At 43.3% G+C, this 5901-nt stretch overlaps 1 long non-coding RNA gene across 1 annotated transcript; it reads left to right on the top strand.

Moving 5' to 3' along the window:
• Positions 1-451: 451 nt before the first annotated feature.
• On the top strand, positions 452-2186 carry LOC138789631 (uncharacterized). The gene is made up of 3 exons (XR_011362743.1): positions 452-498; positions 629-767; positions 1889-2186. It is a non-coding gene; the product is annotated as an uncharacterized lncRNA (long non-coding RNA).
• Positions 2187-5901: the final 3715 nt, after the last annotated feature.

Here is a 5901-nt window from a genome sequence, read left to right as displayed (position 1 = left end):
TTTCTCTTTCATCAGGTGTGAATGCAAAGCTGGCATTGATCTGGTCTTGTGGCCTACTAATTAGTGCTAGTTAAGATACAAAGCCTTTCCTAAATTCAATCATTAGACACCAATCTTGGTATGTTTTCAGAAGTGTGTTCAAAGAGTTCTGGCATTCCTTGGTTTAGTGAGTCTTGGCTCAGTGGTTATTAGGCTGTGTTCCTTAGATTACACAGGTGGTCTGTTGGAATCCCAACACCACTCTATGTAATGTCATAATGGAAAACATGTTCTTATTCTAATCGATGTAGACACACAGAGAGGTGAAGTCAGATGGAGATGTCTAGTGATTTCTGTCTTTCTATATAATTTTTCAGGTGCGGTCCCGTCCCCATTTGTGGGACTTGACTGTGCGTGGCTACCACGACCGCGTCCTGCGTCGCGAGACGTGGGAGACGATAGCGGCTGTGGTAGTCCCACAGTGGGGCGATGTGACGGACAGCGAGCAGCTGCGGATGGGTATGTCGTGTTGTCAAATAATGTATGACATAAAATTGTGAGAACAATGTCCGATATTTCTACCAAGACCTCGAAATATCTATCAATTATTAAAATCTATCTATTTCTAATAAATCTTTGCTTTTGTCAGTCCGAGCAGTGGAGACACGCTGGTCTAGTGTCAGGGACCAGTACCAACGGGCGATACGCACGGAGGAGAGGGGTGGGGAGCCGATCTCCATGCGCTATGCGCCTTTGTTGGATTTTATCCCGAGCCGCAGTCAACGGCAGTAAGTATATTTTTCTTATTCCATAATGTATATAGTATCATATAGTGTACAATATGTAATACATGAGATAAAATGTTATATGGGAGTAATGAATTTTAATTCTGCCTTTGGTTGTTCAGCAGAACCTGGTCCATACTCACTAGCAGATAATCTCATCCGATTTCACCAATCTGCCTCTTTATGTATATGTTTTATAGGAATGTGCAGACAATTATCTTTAATGTATCCCGATAATTTGACTACATACACTATTGCCATTCTTTATAAGGCCCTAGTTGTGTCATGTTTGTTAGCCTTCATGCTGGTGTATGTGACTGTCCAGAGAGGGTTAATGTATCCTGACCAATCACAATAGTCCCCTTTGCTCACACTCAAACAAATGCTTACACACCACTCTGACTCGTGCTTCAACATCCTGTCATTTCTCTAAAATATGTTAGTTTCTGTCATGGCGCTAGAACAACATCTCGTGATTTTTGCAGATCACGGTCACTCCCTCAGTTGTTTAGCGTGTGCTGTAGGTGGCAGAGCCAGTAAGCATGGTGAATGAAATGGCTGTTTCTATGCAGCGGATAATGTTTTATATTTAGTGTCCTACAGTACTAAGCAGTCCGAGAGCTGTTCTCCGGCCCACACTATTCACTTCCTTTATACTCAATGCTGGGCGGCCTGCTGCTCTGTCACTGTCTCAGTGTGGCCTGCGGGGATCTATGACAGGTACACAGGCCTCTTACTGGCCGCTTGTGTATCTGGTCACATGACTAACTCAGGCTCCTCTCCCTGCTGGGCCACATTAAAAAACACTTGTTGTTGTGTTGTCACCAGAATGGTTCCATGCCCACAACATGCCCTGAAGATGAGAGCATTGTTTCCACACTCAGAACGGGGAACATTTTTGGCTAATGTTTTTTTGTTTAAGTTTATTAGAAAACACTAATGTGAATGAGTTAATATAAATAGTTGTATGTCCTAACATAGGATGCGCATAGTACTACATAATGTCTTCGTGTTACCAAAACACACATTTCGACATACTGTATGTTATCAAAACTTAAACATTCGATATATGAAGTACCTTTATGAATGTGTCCATATTAGCTAACCTTTCTGTCTCTCCACAGAACCAGTGGCAATTTCTCAGACCCACCGGGAGGACAGGATGCTGCTGGTTCTGATGTTGCAGCATCCCAGCAGGAGGGGGATAGTGCCACGCCACCGCCATCACAGGAGCCTGGCAGTCCTACTCTTTCTGAGGGCACGGAGCCGATGCCAGGACCTTCTGGCTCGACTTCCATGCACGAAGAGGAGGAGGCTGCAGCACCATCAACATCTGGTGCAGGTCCTAGTGGTGTGCCCCTGGCAGCTCGGCCACGTCAGCCACTCACGAGGCCCACTACTACCACCACCAGGAGGCGTCGGGAGCAAGAAGAAGCTCATTCAGCACTGAGTGAGTTGGATCAATCTGTCGTCAACTTTGTCAGGCGGTTTGATGGAGGAGATGATCAGAATGATTTCTTCTGCTACTATCTGGGAGTCCGTTTACGGAATCTCCCTACTAATCTGGCACGTAGTGCGCGGATGGTTACAGAAGTGCTGCTGTCGTGTCACGAGCAGATTGACCCCGATACTTTCCCCGACCCTTGCTATGTGGGCGTCCTCCTACAATCTGTGTATGGGTTACACTCACGGAGGCCACATATCCCGCCGGAGGGCTTTCTTTTCCCCGAGACCACTGCGCCCCCACCTGTGCCCCCACCTCTCTCCCCCCTTGTCCCCCCAGCATTGTCCCGAGAGCCACCTGGTGCCATGCCCCCTCCATCTGAGGGTACTAGGGCCGTTCCTAGGCGCCAGCCACGGCGTGGACGGCGCTCTCGGACATCTCGTTACCCACGACGTTTATGATTTCTACTATGTGATGTATGAGGCAATACATCATAATATTATTATATTTTTTTGGTTTAATTTTTCTATTTTTTTTTTTTTTTTTTTTTTTTTTTTTTTTTTTTTTTTGGTTTATGGCAAGTGGTCTCCTTTTTCAGGCCCAGAGAGGTCATTTTGTGTTAGGGTAGAGTAGGGTCCATGTCCCTGAGGACACCTTACCGGGGTGACATGGTACACTCTGTTTGAAAAAACAGTTTGCTAAGATCCTCATTTAAAAGAATCTATAGAAAAAAGTAAAATCATAATGTCTTTCCTTTAGCTATCTCCAGGGCGAATGGTTCTTGTGTGTAGGGGCCCTTGTTAGCAGAACCAATATGTCACTACATTTAAACGTCAATAAGGAAAAAAAAGGACTGTCATACAAATAGATGAGTTCCTAAATGCAAGTGTCTGATGTGTCCGGTTTTTACATCCATTACTGACTTTTGTTGCCTATGTTTGACTCAGCATCTTGCACAGAAGGTTGATTTGTGAAATGTATCCTTTTTGTTAACCTTTATACACAATAATGGGTTTAATGTGATATTTCATACAGAACATGCAGAGTTTGGTGTAAAATTATTTTAGATATAATATTTAATTCAACATTATAAGTATTTTAATGATCAACAATAAAATCCAAACTACATTTGGCCTGGAGAAAACAATGCTACATTGTGTGTGTGTGTAAGTCGAATAGTTGACATTCTTCCACACACATCTGCGTTGTTCTCTCTCGATTGGGAGGTGTAATGTAGTGATTTGGCTCAAGGTTACTAAAGTACGGCGCGCTTACACAATGTACTGTATCCTAGAATAAAATCCACATTTTCACACATGGAGAGGCCTAAAGCCTTGCCAAGGATACATCAAGGATCTATTCACATGTTTTCAGTTTAAAAAGCTAAAAATTAACCATTATTATGTTTGTATTGGTTTGGCCTTTGCACATAGTGCAGTTAATGGATGTGTTGACGATATATATGTAACATTTCCCCCAAGTCTCAGGCTTTTATTAACATGTTGTGTCACTACGCTAATCATTGACTCAGTGTGCGCTGGATGAATATCTGATAGTCTGCTCCTAGACTGGCCCACGAGATCGGCCTTTGGGAGCCTGCAGCAGAATGCAATGATCTGTCTGCAGTAAGCTGAAGCTTCATGCGCCCTTCCCCCTCTGTCCTAATCTAACTTTGACTTTACTATTGTGACATCATATTGCTTGGCAAGTCTGAGAATGTTTTTGAATAAAATTCCTTGTGTATTTATATAATCTCTCATTTTTTCACCTCGCCCAGAAAAAGCTTAGCTGGTTGTGCACTTTGTTTCGCGTAATGATTTGCATTAATGCGACATGCCTATTTTAGCCATGTATACAGATGGCAACACTTTATCAGTCTGAATACAAAGCCTCTATTTCATATGGTAATTCAAAATTTCGTAACCCTGTCAGTAACCAAAGTGAAAACTAACGTTGATTTCTAGTCAACAGTGGCCTTTGCCGCCAAGGGCTGGTTATTTGCATATGTAAATGAGTGTGTTCGCTCACATATGGACATAGTGGCTGGGCTGATCCACCGGTTCGGTAGCTCCAATATAGAATGGATCACAGAAATCGTGGGGCCCAAGCGGCAAGCAGGTACGACATGGTGCAAACAAAGGGGTGTAAGGAATGAATCTAGGAATAACAAACGTGTTGTTCTGTGGTCATTTCATGGCTGAGCACCAGTTTTCTCCTTCTGGAGATTACACCTTAGTTTGCAGTTAACTGACGACCAGTGAGTGCCTGGCCTGAGGGCTGGGTATGAGGTATCGTTGGTACAGGTGTGCTCTCGGCCTTGTCAGAGAGTGGACATGTGTCCTGGACCTTTGCAGGTGCCTTTTGGGCCGGAAGGGAAAGGAATGTTGTGTTTGTGGTCCATTTCTTGGAGAAGTGGCCAAATGTTATATAGCATTGTTAGTGCATGTATCTGAGTGCCACCCTGCACTGTGGCTAGTTGCACCTGTGTGATGAGAGCAGGATTGCCATTTGGCCTTGACATAGGATGATAGAAGAAAGGAATTATTTATTTGAAGCTTAGCCATGAGAGAAATATTGTTTGCCACACATTTCTCACGGTCTTATTTTGTAATTGTCCTTGTATATTTTTAAATATAACTCAAAATACAGGGATGAATGTAACAACTGTTTGTGTCCAGGCTTCACCTAGGCCGTGTCCGTGACTGGATGGAGATAACAAATGTATCATTTTGAGTTCCTATGGGTAGAAGCCAAGGTTATTTAGGATGTGTCTGCATTGTAAGAATCTGCACTTTGAAAACCGTCGCTGGAAGAAGAAGTGATTTGGACAACAAAGCCGGAGTGATTCATGGAGCCCGAGATGTATCCTGATCGGTCTGTTATAGCCGTCGGCCAGCTGATCAGTGAAGTAAGTATTTTCTGGAGCTGTTGGGAGTGCTTTATACATAGATAAGATCATCGATAGAAAGATTTCGATCGTCCTTTGGACTCGGAGAAGATAGTTGTGTGGCCGTGACTTAATGTATGACTGTCATTTGTTGTGTGAGTCACATTTACATACATGTAATTTACAAGTCTTGTCTTTTATATCGCTTTTTGTGATGTCCAAAAGTCACATCTGTAATTGCATCCTGTTTAAGTGGTAAATAATTTAGTGAAAACAAATCGATTATGTAATGATCAATAGATGCTAGATAATATTTATTTTATGTGTACGATTGTCTATAGTCATTTAGTGGCACGATACATCGCTCCGAGTAGTTTATGTAAGTACGATTGTGTGTAATTCCTATGTGTTTGCCATCAGGGGGCGCTTGAAATCCAGCAATGACTGCATGAGTCTTTTCAGATGTGTGTGTCTCCTCCAAATCTGTGAATGTGTTAGCTCTTTCGGACCATGTAACGCACATCGTATTTTAGCCGAGATTTGTAAGTAATGGCTGGTCGAGGAATTGTCCTTGTAATAGCACATGTTGTTGGGCAAACAGGGCGTGACTTAGGATTGCTCTTAGCGAGATGGCCGTGCAGCGAACTCTCTCCCTCCTCCCTCCTCCCTCCTCCCTCCTCCCTCCTCCCTCCATGATGGTTGTTGGCGGCACATACATAGTAGAAATCCTACCATATAATGTGCTGATAGTGTCATCATAAGGAGGTCGCTTAAATAGTACGCAAATCACGCACAAGATCCGGCGC

The sequence above is a fragment of the Dendropsophus ebraccatus genome, chromosome 4 (assembly GCF_027789765.1).
Source record: "Dendropsophus ebraccatus isolate aDenEbr1 chromosome 4, aDenEbr1.pat, whole genome shotgun sequence".
NCBI lineage: Eukaryota > Metazoa > Chordata > Amphibia > Anura > Hylidae > Dendropsophus > Dendropsophus ebraccatus.
Note: the sequence above shows the minus strand (reverse complement) of the source record. Positions and strands in the feature narration are given on the sequence as shown.